This window comes from Lissotriton vulgaris, chromosome 10, assembly GCF_964263255.1.
Source record: "Lissotriton vulgaris chromosome 10, aLisVul1.2, whole genome shotgun sequence".
NCBI lineage: Eukaryota > Metazoa > Chordata > Amphibia > Caudata > Salamandridae > Lissotriton > Lissotriton vulgaris.
In genome coordinates, this window is record NC_141698.1 from 1,101,852,752 (window position 1) to 1,101,867,923 (window position 15,172).

At 42.3% G+C, this 15,172-nt stretch overlaps 1 protein-coding gene across 1 annotated transcript in view; it reads left to right on the forward strand.

Annotated features, from left to right (window-relative positions):
* Positions 1-15,172, forward strand: part of DAZL (deleted in azoospermia like) — a 787,422-nt gene that overhangs the window by 18,950 nt on the left and 753,300 nt on the right. The window lies entirely within an intron of this gene.

Below are 15,172 nucleotides of genomic sequence, written 5' to 3' on the forward strand. Positions count from 1 at the left end.
TCGTATATTTGGAGATTATGAGGTGAAGATTGAGGCATTGGTCCTCCGTACTCCTCCCTGACCTAAAGCCGTATTGTGCCTCTGTCAGAATGTTATGCCCTTTGGCCCAAGATGCTATTCTCGCCAGGACAACCTTCCCTAAGATTTTAACCGAGGAGTCCAATAGTGATATAGGTCTATAGCATCTAGGGTCTCCCCTCTGACCTTTTTTGAACACTGGGATTATGGTAACTGAGGACCAGGATTTAGGAAAACCCACAGTTGCTGAGGCATTAAAAACTTTGGTTAAAATATTAGCCCAGTACAACGGATTAACCTTAAACATATCAGCTGGCACCCCATCAGGGTCCGGGGCCTTTCGGCCCGCAGTGCCCTCGATTGCTCTTATGACTTTGACTATATCAAAACTAACAGGCGCCAGGGGGAGTTCGGACGCAGGGACTACAAAGGATTCCTGCTCCATATTGCTACCGTAGATTTTTTCAATGTGGCTGAGCCAGTCTTCCTCGGGGATGTTAAGTTCCAGCACGGTATTTTGGTCACAAGAAAACAAAGGGGTATTAATAATTGACCAAAACTTAGCACTGTTTTTTAAGGTGGCTTTATCCATGAGCTCGGCCCAGGCATCACTCTAATTCATTTTTACGTGTTTTAATTGCCCTGGTATAATCCTTTCTAAGCTGCACCACTAGGGCTTTGTCCCTCGGCCGGGTATTGAGTGCTTTTTTAAGGAGGTTATGGGCTTTACTGCAATTGCCATCAAACGAGCCCTTTACCGGTTTATTTTTATCTCCCTGGCCTTTAGCTGTTAAGTTTATGGCCACTGTCCGACAGACACCTTCAAAGGAAGTTAAAACCTCCTCGCTCCTAGAGTGGGGATTGGCACAAACATTCAAATCTTCAGCAGCCATAGATGTTAATTTTATGAAAAAATCATCAGGGAATACCTGTCCCCATTTGATCCTTCTCCCCTGATCTTTAGCTTTGACTGACATTATAGCCTGTGGGGTAACAGATGTATTTAACAGCAGAAAACCGTTAGCTAGCTCCATCCCCACCGGGTTATGGTCACTCAACGGCATTACTACAGCATTATAAGCATAAAACTCCGCCTCATACAAATCATTTCCAGTTAATAGATTTTCAAGAACCTGTCCCTTCTGGGTATGTTCGAGATGCGGGGGGGAAATACTGTCCGGCCCATCTGAGTCAATTAGAGCACAATTTAAACATGAATGTACATTAAAATCACCCATCAAAATAAAATGACAATAAGTGGTTTGCTTTTCCTTATATGAAGTTAAAAAATCTGTTAACCATACTAGGTGCACGTTTGCGGGTAGCCATGCGGTGAATTATAACAATTTACAAGAAGTATTTTACAACCGTCATCCAAGGTTATCTCTATAACAAGAAAATTATGTGTGGCACAATCAACCTTTGTAATTTTGCCCCTTACATTCACTGAGATTAACATCAGGAGACCCCCTCTATTCCGTCCTGCTGGAGAAGGCAGGGCTGGGACAAAAAATGAAGTAAAGCCATCCAACCAAAAATCGCATTCCGTGTCCCAAGTCTCTTGCATGGCGACAATGTCATAAAGCTTTACAAAGTTTATCCAGTTGGGATCTCCTCTCTTGGACCGTAAACCGGCGATGTTCCAACTTAACAACCTAACAATATCCCCCTTGCCAGGAAGACCCACTACCGGTTTATAACCATCATCAGCTGAAGAAGGTACAGGAGCCATAGGGGTAGAATCCACTATAACTTCATCAACTATACCCTCTCCGGCCCCCCCCCCGTCAGTCGCACAACTCGAGTCCTGAGAGTGCGTCAAACCTATTTTGTGTTACAATGGGGGGTCCAAATCTGAAAAGATTCTCCCTTCCTGATCCCTGACTTTGACAAGTGGACCGTGGCCCAAATGGAGTAAAAGGACTCAATCCTTGTCTAGGGGTAGAGGCTACAGGAGGATGATTATAGAAATATCCCAAAGGGCGCACTTGGATGCTGTTGCCGTCATTCATCATTAATGCTGCCCTTAACAAAACTGTGGCCACGTGTTGAAGATATTTAAAATTTACTACCACGGAGTCCCCTCGACAATTTTTGCGTGTGGGACCGATCCAATTTACCCTCCTGGTTGTAATGATTTCTCCGGCAAATTTTGTGGGGAAACCACAATTTGAGCTCAGCCAAGATACCACTTTATTTTTAAGAGAATCATGTGATTCCTCATGTGACTCGGCTACATCCAGGTTTTGAGTCGGAACATTTGCTAGTACGATTACATAGGGGGCACAGTCCGGGGGTAAATTAATAGAATTGCTTCTCCTACTTGGGACGGCAATCGGATGTTTAGCAAGCCCTGGCTTAAGGTGTACTACTGAAGTAGCTAATGGCAGAGGGGATGGGGCTGAGGGAGCCGGGGAGTCGGTATCAACTCTAGTAGACTGTTGAGAGGTATAAGTTTGTTTAACCAACTTGGCTACACTTTTCCCAACAGACTCTGGGTGAACCATTGTAGTTGAGGAGGGCGGGGGGTTAACCGTGACTGTATGGGCTAGCTGTTTCTCTAGCAGGCCTCCTAGTCTTTTTATCTCTGCGGTAGCATTATCCAGTTTGGCCACTAGGGATTGAAGGGATTCCTCGAGTTTTAATTCTAGTTTGGCTACTAGAGTTCGAATTAGCAGGCCAAACTGCTCAGGGCTCAGGGTTATATTTGCCTCATTCTTACCCTCCAAGCTCATAGTTGCCTCCGGGGGGGTATGGATGTCAGGCAGACGAGTGTCTACCCTTCTTTTGTGAGCATTCCTAACCCCACTTATACTTTGCTGCTTTCTGCAGGTTCTGACGGGTCTATTGTTTTTATGTGCTGATGCCACCTCTTCCTCCAGGTCCGAAAGGGACTTGTCAAGAATTTCTATATCTATATCCGGAGCCCTGTGGATCAGTGCTTCTACTACATTGACTACCTCCGACCCAGGATCAATGCCATTTTCGATGTCTGGAGGAGCCTCCATTGGGGAAAGACCCACTAAAGATAGGTCATGATCTGATAGATTACCTTTACCCAGTGAGGCCCTTCTGTCATTGTTGATCTTGTTTACCATTTTTATTAGGAAGTTGTCAATGGGACCTGTCCCTCCCAGTAGCCTTGTCCTTCTTTGTTCCCGACATGAGTGTAGCAGTGATTTAATGAGGATTAACCTATACACAAGTAAGCCAAAGTGCTCAGCTCCCAATGTAAATCACACAGTAATTACACAATAGTCCCACAGCCCTTACAGTCACTTTACCGTGCAGGAGATGGTTACCGAAATATTTGCACAGGGTCTCTGGGCCAGCCCAGCCTCTTCCTGCCTCTGACGGCCCGCCCTTGTCCCGGGCGCCTCCCGCGCGCGACTCCCGGGGGCGAGAGGGAGGTCAGCCTTTATCTCGCGCCTCCGGGTGCTCCAATCGCGTCACAGGCGCAGGCGCGCCGCCCCTGAGGCTGCTGGGGGCTGTGGTTCTCCCAGCGCTCCGCCGCCGCCACTGCCGGTAATGGAGACTACCGCCGTTCACCTCACGGCCCCTGTCCAGCCCGTTGGCGTGTCAGGTGAGCTTTCCGCTTTTTGGTGTTCCCCCCTGGGCTCCTGGGAGGTCAGCCTTTATCTCGCGCCTCCGGGCGCTCCAATCGCGTCACCGTCGCAGGCGCGCCGCCCCTGAGGCTGCTGGGGGCTGTGGTTCTCCCAGCGCTCCGCCGCCGCCACTGCCGGTAATGGAGACTACCGCCGTTCACCTCATGGCCCCTGTCCAGCCCGTTGGCGTGTCAGGTGAGCTTTCCACTTTTTGGTGTTCCCCATTGGTATAATTGATCAGTACAAAGATTTCACTGATAGGGTCGGCTCACGAAGGAATAGCATTACTGTCATTTTGACGTGCATTACTGACCGTGATAAGATCTCACTGCCAAAAACCCATATACATTTGCAAAATGTTATAATTTGTGGTTACTTGTAATGTTGTCAAATTGTTTCTTGACGATATGAAGGTGCTTGTACAAAATTAAAAGCAAGATTGTCTACTTCCAATTGCCCCATATACATTTTGTAATTGAAAAACATGGCATCAGTCACATGCAGTTTTGTTAAACTATTGTGCAATTTGAAAGGACAAGTAGATTGAATAAATAATAACTGAGCATTAGAGTTAAACCATTAAGAACAACATTAATAGCAACTTGTAAAAATAAACGATAGGCATTTTCTTATAGTCGGACAAGTGCACCTGCAGTTTAATCACTTTGCATTGGTGCTGATCTATTACTTAAATGAATGTAAGCCTGGAAGTCATACTGTTGGCAAACGTTCTGAATTTTATTTTGACATGAGCAAATACTCAAAATATGTACATTTGCTCAGGTGAAAACATTGAGAGCAAATCCACATTACAGATTTGTTTATTTTTTCCCCAGTGGACAAATATGCCCCCCACCACCAAGAAATTCCTTTCTCAACATCCCCCCTCCCCCCTTTTTGGAGGGGGTAGTCCCTCCTAAACTGGGGAAAGATTTTCCTTTGCCACGTTTATATTTCCACCCTTTTGGTGATTGTATTGGAAAGGAGTTGATAAAAGCCCTTTAATACGCTAGTTTGGGTGTGTACAACCCAGTAGGGAAATCCAGCCATGGAACTGTCATTTTCTTCCAGCCCTGACAGGACATTTACTCACTTGAAAAGTTTGTAAGTAAATGCTTTTATGAGTGTAAAACCAACTATGCAGGTGTAAGTCACTCTTAATTGCGCAAGTAGCTTTGAGAATGGTGCCTCATATCGTTTTGTCTCTGAACAGATCTTACAGGTTTCATCTAGTTGTAAAATATAAACGAGTTGTTCATCTAGTACTCGGTACATGCTCTCTAATATTGCAAATAAGGGAACAGACACAGTGAAATAAGGTGAGTTGCCAACCATTTTAAATCTTCATCTAGTAGGTCTCCTGCAACCTGTGGGAACGTTAATTCCCCTAATCTTATGGTATCCCCCACATCTCTGCACTCGGCCGCCAAAGTGCCACTGGTGGTGCAACTTGAGTGATTACCTAGACATTAGGGAACCTTGGTCAGAAAACTGGTAACGTAGAAGTAAAGTATTGCTGAGAAGGAATGGCGTACACGAAAGAGACATGACGTAAGCATAAAGAAAATCCAGTTGCGGTCAAACTAAATGAGGTCAGTTTGGATGTTCTCAAATTAAGGAATATGGTTTTGACGTGGGGAAATTAGCTGAAAGAAATATTGCAGATGGGGAAGTAATTTGCATATAGCCAACACATCAAGTTGTTATGCTAGAAATTCAACCTGTAGGAAGTATGGGCTTAAGGGACTCTATGGATGAGTGCGTACAGGTGTGGTTGACGGAGTGAAGTGAACACAAGCCTGTACAAGTGTAAGATAACTATGAAAACGCATATAAATTGCTAATTTGAGTATCAGATGTTGGAAATTTTCAAATAGTATGACACAGGTAAGATTACATTGTAGAGTGTAATATCATGGTAGGACTGTTAGAATTTTTATTTTTTATGGCACAGTCTTCTTATATGTTGACGAATGATAAGGGTTAGATTAAACCCTTGGCTTAGATGACAATGTGTTACATAAGCCAGCCAGACACCGTTTTGGATATGGAGGTGCTACCATTGACCTTATAAGATACGATGCGCTCATATGGGAATAAAATTCTAACATAGTTGGTTAAGAGCATCTGGCTAAGCGAGGAGATATTTTGTTGGGGTGGATTTGTCAAAGATATTTTGGCATTCTTTTGAATCCCAATCCACTGGGATAGGCAATGTTGATATCTCTTGTGAGTTATGATAGTGGTATACTAGAGAAGTTTCCCAAATTATTTTAAGAGGGATTGGGTTTGTTGAAGGATTTTCTAAACTAGATTGTGTTGAAAGGAGATGGAACACAATTACTCTTTAACACAATCCGTCTTTTAACCCAGAAAGGTTCAACACATGACGATTGAGCCACTTAAAGAGGTATCGAACAAGTCATTAAGACAAGGGGAGCTCGAGGAGATGAACTCATTGTGGTTGCTTGCACCTATAGTTATGGCATCCAATGATGAAGGCAAAAATACACACATACGCCCGTACCCTAGGGATGTTAACTTAAACATCCGGCTGGAGAGACAGCCTTTGCCCAACACATTAGAGGAATTATTGATGACAAAAGATGGTGTGCTCAGTGTGATGGACCTTTTTTCAGTGAATCTTCAAATAGAGTTGTCCATAGAAGGTAGGTCACTCGTGGTGTCATTAGTGACACCTTGTGGTACTTATTCATTAATTAGAGGCTGTTTGGGCTAGTGTCTGCATCAGCTTGTTTCCAAAGACTCATAAAGAGTATACTAGATAGATATGTTGCACCAATCTTTAGTTTTTGAGGATGATATTTTGGTTTGTGGCAAGCATAAAGAAACGCAATGGATTTCTGTTGGTACTTCTGCTGAAAGTAAGAGCAAATGGTTTAACGATGAAGAGAAATGAAGGTGCACAGGGAGCTCAAAAAGACATCTACGTTTTTGAGTGACGTCGGTTCTGCTGTGTGCTTTGTCTGTTAAGTAATAGCATGTTTGATTTATTGCAAGGACATTTCATCAGTTTACTCAGTAAAATTTGTAGTTTTTGTAGTGTGATTCCATAAAACATGCAAAACTTCAGCTCAAGTGTAGTAGGGGCTGCTGCTGTGTAACTCGACAGAAGACCAGCAAACACCAGGTCACACACAACTTCACAAGCCTAATTAATTGCTATCTGCACTCTTTCAAGAGAATGACATAAATCTCACTGGTGATTTTGAGAACTGATTACGAGCAATATGTATCCCTTTTTCAGATAGGGATTACCTAAGATTGTCTACGAATCGTAATTGGGTAATTCCTATTTGAACGTATGAAACTGCATGAGTTTGGTTTTGCTTTGCACTTCCTAATGGATCGCAAGTAGATCTACCTTCTTAATATTAACGAGGAAGGTCGCAATTTGTGACCCATTGGGAATCTTAAAAATCACAGGGATGGTGTCCTGCTGGGGTCAGCAGACCACCATGTCTGTGACTACTTTTTAGGTCTCGCGCCTGCGATGCATATGGCGAAGCCATATGCCATCGCGTAGGCGCGATACTAATGTTGCTGGGTCTGCTTCCCAGGAGACAGGAGATGTCACGCGCACGCTCTGGAAAGCGATCGGCGCCGGCCGCGCGCGTTTCCCAATCTCCTGTCTCTCTGGGAAGCACACAAGCAAGCCCAGCAAGCCCCGCCAAGGTAACTTTGAAATAATCTTTATTTCTTGATAATTATTGCCTCTGGACTTTTTTGTTTAATATTACGGGCATGTGGGTTGTGTGATGCTGCATAAACAGATGCGTTTGGAGTTTATTTACCGATCCGCTATGGAGGGGCTTTTCTTTAATCTGTTGGTGGCTGTTTTTTTTAAATTTATATTGCGTCTTCATGTACACATGATGTTTGACTTTTTTGAGCAATTTGTTACGTCGGGCTTTTGTATAATTTGATACTAGCTGTTATTTTATTTATATTGCGTCTCCCGATGCTGTGTTTGCCTGCCCCGCCAGCTCTCCAAGGTTGCTATTTGTTTCTTTCCCAGCTGCGTACATCACTTGCGGGATACAGGTAAATCTGCATTCTAGAGTTGCCTTTATTGTTTTGAGGCCGGGCGCAGGGGCTGCTCCGATGTTATCAAGGCTGCTATCCCACTGCTAAGGCTGTGCTGCACTCACTGCCTTGTTTATATTTGTTTTAGTTCCGTGATGCTCCGATCTTTGCCCCTGCTGTCAACTTCCCGTTCCTTCTCTAGTTTTACAGTGACGGAATCTTGCGCTGTTCGAATGTGAATGACCCTTTCTGAAAGCCTAGGTCAGCGTGACTGTAAAGTAATCATGCCCTCAGGAGGGTTCTCATGACCCCCACGATGGCATCACACTCCACTGATATATGGTTCTGACCCCAACGGGCAGAGGTAGTGAAGCGCCACGAGATGCTCTTGTAGTTCCCAGGGAGGGGCATGACTGCTTCTAGAGTCATTCTGACGAGCGTGGGCAGGCCAAGAAGCACTACTTTTTCAGACATTTCCATGCACCTTTCTGTTTAAGTATTCCATGTCTATTACGTGTTGAGTGCAACACAGTGCATCCATGTATAGAAAATCGGCCATTGCTTTTTTCCACTTTCAGAGGGAACTCATTTACACTCTCAGGGTCAAAATATCCAACTCTTTGTTGTGTCTCTGCTCTTCTTTTTTCTTCTCTTACTACTTAAATTCCCTCAATTTTTCTCTTCCCTGTCTTTGCTCCCTGTCCCATTTCCTCCTTTCCATGTAGTGTCTCTTGTTCATCCTTTCTCTTGTGGTCATGTATGTGCACGCTTTCATGTGCTCTTCTCCAATATCAGGCCTTCCCCTTATATGATCTCTTTTGCACTGCTCTCTCTTTCACCCTTCAGTGTTGCCCAGTTTCCGTGTGTACTGTGTCTTGCTTCTTCTTTTGTCTTCTTACACCCTCACGTCTTTATCCCTTCTCTTCTAGTCTTCTCTCTGCTGTCTTTCCTGCCCCACCAATTTATCTTTTCTTTCCCCTTGCTCAAGATCTCCTTTCCCTTATTGTTGACACCTGTTCTTTTCTCTCCCTAGTCCCCTCCTTAGTGTGTCTTTCTCTGCCATCTTCTTTATGCTCCTCGCTCATCATCAATCCCTTGCCAGTTTCTGCATCTTTCTCTCCCTGTCTGGTGTTCTCTCACTGGTGTTCTTTGCCTGAAGAGGTCTTAACTGGAATTCTTTCACCTCCATTCTGTTGACTCTTTTTCATTTAAATGAGCGATGTCCTAGGCAGGTCAGGAGGACCGAAACCATGTCAGACTTAAAAAAAATCCCACAGATATTTATATATATATTCGGTGCTTGTAAATGCATCCTATCTAGATGTCCCTAGACTCTGAGGGACCTACATCAGACACCAGCGCTTCATATATTCTCTCTCTCTCTCTCTCCTTCTAACCTTTTGTCCCCTACTGCCACTATTTAACTTTCACCACCTGTCTCGTGCCGCATTCCCTCTGTAAGTATGACATCGGGCTTCTCTCATGGATCTTCCGGTGACGTCGATAGTGGCTCTGTGAACATGTGACCTCCAAATTGTCTCCATTGCATCAATCTCTCTGTCTCCTGCCCTGGCGGCCTCTTCTGTCTGTCTCACCTCTCTCTTTTTAGGTCTCGCCTATCCTAATATATCCCGCAGGGATAAATAGGCGAGATTATAGTAAGTGGAAAAGAAAAGTCTGCCTCGCCTGCGGATCGCATACAGTTCATGTGAACTATCCACGTGCACAGAGCCAGCCACATCACACACCACCATTTGTCTGTGCCTCGGCATCAGACTTCAAAGGCTGCCGCTCCCCCGCCCCCGCGTGCACATCGCCCACCACCATTTCTCTGAGCCTTGGCATCAGAATTCAAAGGAATGTGCTCCCACTCCCCCTCACCCTCACACCCCCTCACACACCCTCACCCTCACACACCCTAGAACACCCTCACACACCATACAACACCCTCACACACCCTCACTCACCCTCACACCCCCTCCCCCTCTCCCCCTCACACACCCTCACTCACCCTCACACCCCCTCACCCTCACCCACCCTCACCCCCTCTCACCCTCACACACCCTCACCCTCACACGCCCTCACACCCTCACCCTCACACGCCCTCACACCCCCTCACCCTCACACCCCCTCACCCTCACACCCCGTCACCCTCACTCACCCTCACACACACTCACACACCCTCACCAGCATAGCATAACAAAACATAGCATAGCATAACAAAACAAAACATAGGATAGCAAAACAAAACATAGCATAACAAAACAAAGCATAGCAAAACATAACAAAGCAAAACACAACAAAACATAGCATAGTAAAACAAAACATATATTAGCATAGCAAAACATAGCATAGCATAACAAAACATAGCATAGCATAACAAAACATAGCATAGCATAACAAAACAAAACATAGGATAGCAAAACAAAACAAAGCATAGCAAAACATAACAAAGCAAAACACAACAAAACATAGCATAGTAAAACAAAACATATAATAGCATAGCAAAACATAGCATAGCATAACAAAACATAGCATAGCATAACAAAACATAGCATAGCATAACAAAACATAGCATAGCATAACAAAACAAAACATAGGATAGCAAAACAAAACATAGCATAACAAAACAAAGCATAGCAAAACATAACAAAGCAAAACACAACAAAACATAGCATAGTAAAACAAAACATATAATAGCATAGCAAAACATAGCATAGCATAACAAAACATAGCATAGCATTACAAAACAGCATAGCAAAACAAAGCATAGCATAATAAAACACAACAAAACATAGCATAGCATAACAAAACATAGCATAGCATAACAAAACATAGCATAGCATAACAAAGCATAGCATTTCAAAACATAACATAGCATAGCATAACAAAATATAGCATAGCATGGCATAACAAAACACAGCATAGCATAACATAACAAATTAAGCATAGGATAGCAAAACATAGCATAGCATAACAAACAAAACATAGGATAGCAAAACAAAACATAGCATAGCATACAGCATCACTCAGGGGCACCACAACATCACTATGTGGTACCACAGCATCACTGAACACCACAGCATCACTCGTTCACCACCACAACCTCACTCAGCGTCACCACAGCATCATTCTGTGCAACCATTCAACATCACCTGGTTCAAATATGTTCTCTCAATGTTTCAAGCTTTATTACAATTGTAACAAAAATATGTTAATATTTCACTCCTGTTCTTGGATTTTCGTCACAAAAAAATACACTGAACATAATCTTCACAAAATTTATTTACAAACCTTTAAGCTATTGCCATTATAAATTACAATAACTTTTATTTAAGTATTAATTATTGAAAAAAAATTAAAAGCCATTGTTATTTGTAATATCAATACACGTAAGTCACGTAAATACAACACATATTGCATTACAAATGCTATAGGTGTCACATTTGCGAAAGTTATAACTACTGGCATTGTAAATGACAAGGCTATTGATTTCACTATTTTCAAAAACAAACCATAAATAAAAAATTTGTAATTTACAATACCAATAGCTCAAACTTTCCTAATGCGAGACCTATTGCATTGCAAATGCTTGTTAAATAAAGCAATTATTTGTTTTTAAATGCAGCCCGTTTTCCTTTAAGGAAAACTGGTTGCGTTTAAAAAAGAAAAATGAAAAGTGTTCTATAGACGAACATTCTCTTTTTTTTAACTCTTTCTTTTTTTTATTATTATTGCAGGAAGAACATCTTCATCAAATTTGAATACAAAAAAAAAATACAATTCCTCCTTTAACAGCTAAAGCAGAGAATAGACTTATATAATTCCAAAAAATTTTTACAAAAAAAAAAGAAGCATAATTGCAACAACAGATTTGACACTGGTCTGTAAACATATTTACAATTCAAAAAGAGTTCCCCAGATTTTTTCCTTCTTTTTCAAAGCATTAGGACCTCTAAGTCTTGCTAGAGAGATTTCCATAACATTAATTTCATTTGAGACTCCACCATTCCATTACACTAAGAGGATCTTTTGAGATCCAAGATCTCGCTATGGCTAGCCTAGCACATGCATATACTATAGTTCATAGATCCCTATGTTGGCTAGGGTTATCATGAAGATCGAGTAAGATCAACTGTGGCGATATCGGCGGAGTAATAATTAGTTTCTTCGACAGAACGTAAGTTAACCCATTCCAAAATATAGATAACTTTGGACATAAGACCAACATATGTTCAATACCTGCTGCTTCCATATCGCATTTCGGACACTTGGTACGATCATTGGTCTGATTGTCACGTGTCCAACTAAATATTCTTTGTGGGGTGTAGTATAGCTGAGTGACTGTTCGATATAGCTGGAGCCTCAAGTTGGAAGAATGGACTACCTGGTTTATTTGGCATAATTAGGCTGAAATATGTTTAGGGTTAATGTTGACTCCTAATCTGGATGACCATTTAGCCGCTAGTTTCCCACTATCGTCCCTTTTGTTTGCAATCAAATGGCCATAGCTTGAGCTGATAAGTGATTTAACTTTGTCTGAGTAAAGACACGTTAAAAAGTCCGAATGTGATACTTCTACAATCTTCATCTTGCGGAGTAGAAAATCCCTGATTTGGATATATTTAAAATACATATCATCATTTAATTAAAAAATCAGTTTAAGTGTGTCAAAATCTAGAAAACCATTCGGGTCATAAAGGTCTCCCACAGTGGTAATTCCATGCCTAGCCCATGTCTTCCCCAAGCCATCTGAAAAAATACAAGGCAGCCCAGGATTACCCCACAGTCTAAGCTCAGCATTATAGTAAGAAATTTTTCCTAGAGTCATGATTTGGTCCCAAATTTTCTTAATGTGCCTAGCGGTCTTGAATTTGACTCTTGAAGTAATTGGGATCGTGTACACGAAATAAGAATTGGTTGCAGTCAGATCCCAGCATGTAGTGGTGGTAAAATAGAGAACTCTCATTTTTCAGCAAGCTCCGTATACGTTGGAAAAAAGTGGCGAAATAATATAATCTAAAATCAGGAAACATCAAGAATCCCTTTTCGATTGGTAACTCCAATAATTTGATGGATCTTCGCGCTTTTTTATAGCCCCATACAAAGCTACTACAGATGCCTTCTAGTTTCTTAAAGAAAAGTTTATTAATTTGCAAGGGGATTGATCTAAATAAATATAATAATTTGGGCAGAATCTTCATTTTAATTAGATTGATTCGCCCCACTAGGCTGAGCGGTATCATGTGCCATTTTTTTAAGAGTAACATAATTTCCTTTAGCATAGAGTCATAGTTCATAGTTATCACCTTGTCTATATTAGCTGCCAACTTGATTCCAAGATAAATCGCGCTTTGGCATAAACCCAAGATTGGTTGCAATGGTTTGTAGTTTGCAATAACTTGTGTCTTGCTTACATTTAGTTTATAGCCGGACACAGCTCCAAAATTTCCGGCCTCTTGTATTATTGCCGGAATGGCTGTAACCAAGTCAGTAGTATATATCGCTATATCATCTTCGAAAGCAGTTATCTTCAGATTTTTACCACCATGTTGTGCAGGTATAATATTATCCTGAGCTGTCAAGGCATTTAAGAAAGGCTCCAAAGATAGCGCAAAGAGTAGAGGGGACAGAGGGCAGCCTTGCCTTGTTCCCCTCTCTATCAAGAACGTAGCTGACTCCGTTTCCCCATAACTGATCTTCGCCCGTGGTGTATCGTAAAGCGAGCAAACCCAGTCAAAATAGGGGCCGTTGATACTGATCTTCTTCAAAACCTCCCACAGATACTCCCACCCCACTCGGTCGAATGCTTTTTCGGCACCTAACAATACCATCCCGAGTGGGGTGTGAGTAGTTGAGGCGACATCAAAGGCTGTGATTGCCAAATTTACATGGGTGGTGGTATCCCTTCCTGTCACAAAACCGTGTTGTTGGGGGTTAACTAAACCTGGCATTATAAGAGCTAAACGTTTAGCCAGAACTTTGGCAAAATTTTTTACGTCAGAGTTAATCAAAGAAATCGGCCGATGAGAGCCGCATTCTTCCGGGGGCTTGTTTTTCTTTAAACAAAATACTATTTTAGCAATTTTCCAGGACTTGGGAGCCTTTCTAGACTCCGTTATAAAGTCCATCACTGTTTCTGAGATAGGGAGTAGTTCTTGTGGACAGTTTATACAACTCTATAGGCAAGCTATCCTCTCCTGCCGCTTTGCCAGAGGGCAAGGCGAGGGTTGCCGCATTTATTTCAGACATTGTTATTCTAGAATTAAGTTTATGCACAGCTTCAGTGTCTAGAGATGTAGGTATATACTTATCGAGATACTGAAGTATTTTGGCTGTAGTAGGAGCGTTGTCAGGGGTGTATAGTTTGCGATAGTATTTAGTGAATTGGTCAAGAATCTGATCTGTTTGTTCATAATTGCATAAATCTGGGCCTTTAATTAGTTTAATCTTAGTTCTGGCTTTCTTATCCGCGACTTTGTATGCAAGTACTTTGCCTATTCTATCCCCTCCTTCATACTGAGCCAATTTGTATTCATGGATTTTAGCGCTGTACCCTTCTCTTAGTGACTTTTTAATAGAAGTTTGTAGTTTTAACAGCTCCATTCTTAGTAATTCAATGTTTGGTGTTTTTTGAGAGGCAGCTTCTATATACGAACATTCTCAAAGAGAAAAGGGTCCCTCTGGGACCCCTTCCTGTTTGCAAATGGATCCCCACCTACTTGAAGTAGATGGTAAAATGCGGATGTTTTGCGACTGCATTTCGGTTACAAAACATTCTGACATACCTCTACGATTCAGTATCGCCCTAAAACGCCCCTTCTGAATACAGAATCAATATGTATTTGTAATTCCAAATTGCGATTCGGTAACCTGTTAACGAATTGCAAATTATAATTCATACATACCATAAAGCATTTTACCGGTTGCAAACAACCTGCTTCTGCGAATTGGGCCATTTGTTATTGTTAAAATGCATGATACATGTGGCCCAAAAAATGTGTTCTCTGTCCAGGCAGTGCAGTATTCTCCAAGAATAGAAATGGTATTAAGCAGCAGCTAAAATAACAAGCAAAGAAAAACAAGTAGTGGCAGCACCTTCTGGCCAGTCTACTGGACTCCGCTGCTAAGTTTAGTCACTGAAATTGTACAAATTCCTACACACAAAAATTTGACCTGGTGGTCAAGAACACTGGTGGAGAAATATCTCGGGACAAACTTTTAACAACATACATTGCAGGGTGGCACTGTTTTCCAATCCATTTAAACAACCTTCTTCCCATTAGATGGGTTAGGTTCCCCACAGTCTGTTCAAGCACACCTCAAGGCAGTGTTACGCTCTGCGATCACTCGTATTTAACTCGAGGAAAATGCAATTGTGTTACACCAGAATGGAGGTAAAGACTCCCTCGAGCTGGCAAACAATCAAAACCTTTCCTTCACTGATGGGACAACCTGCTGGAACCGTTTCCCCGTGAAGCCTCTTGCACAACCCACACTGA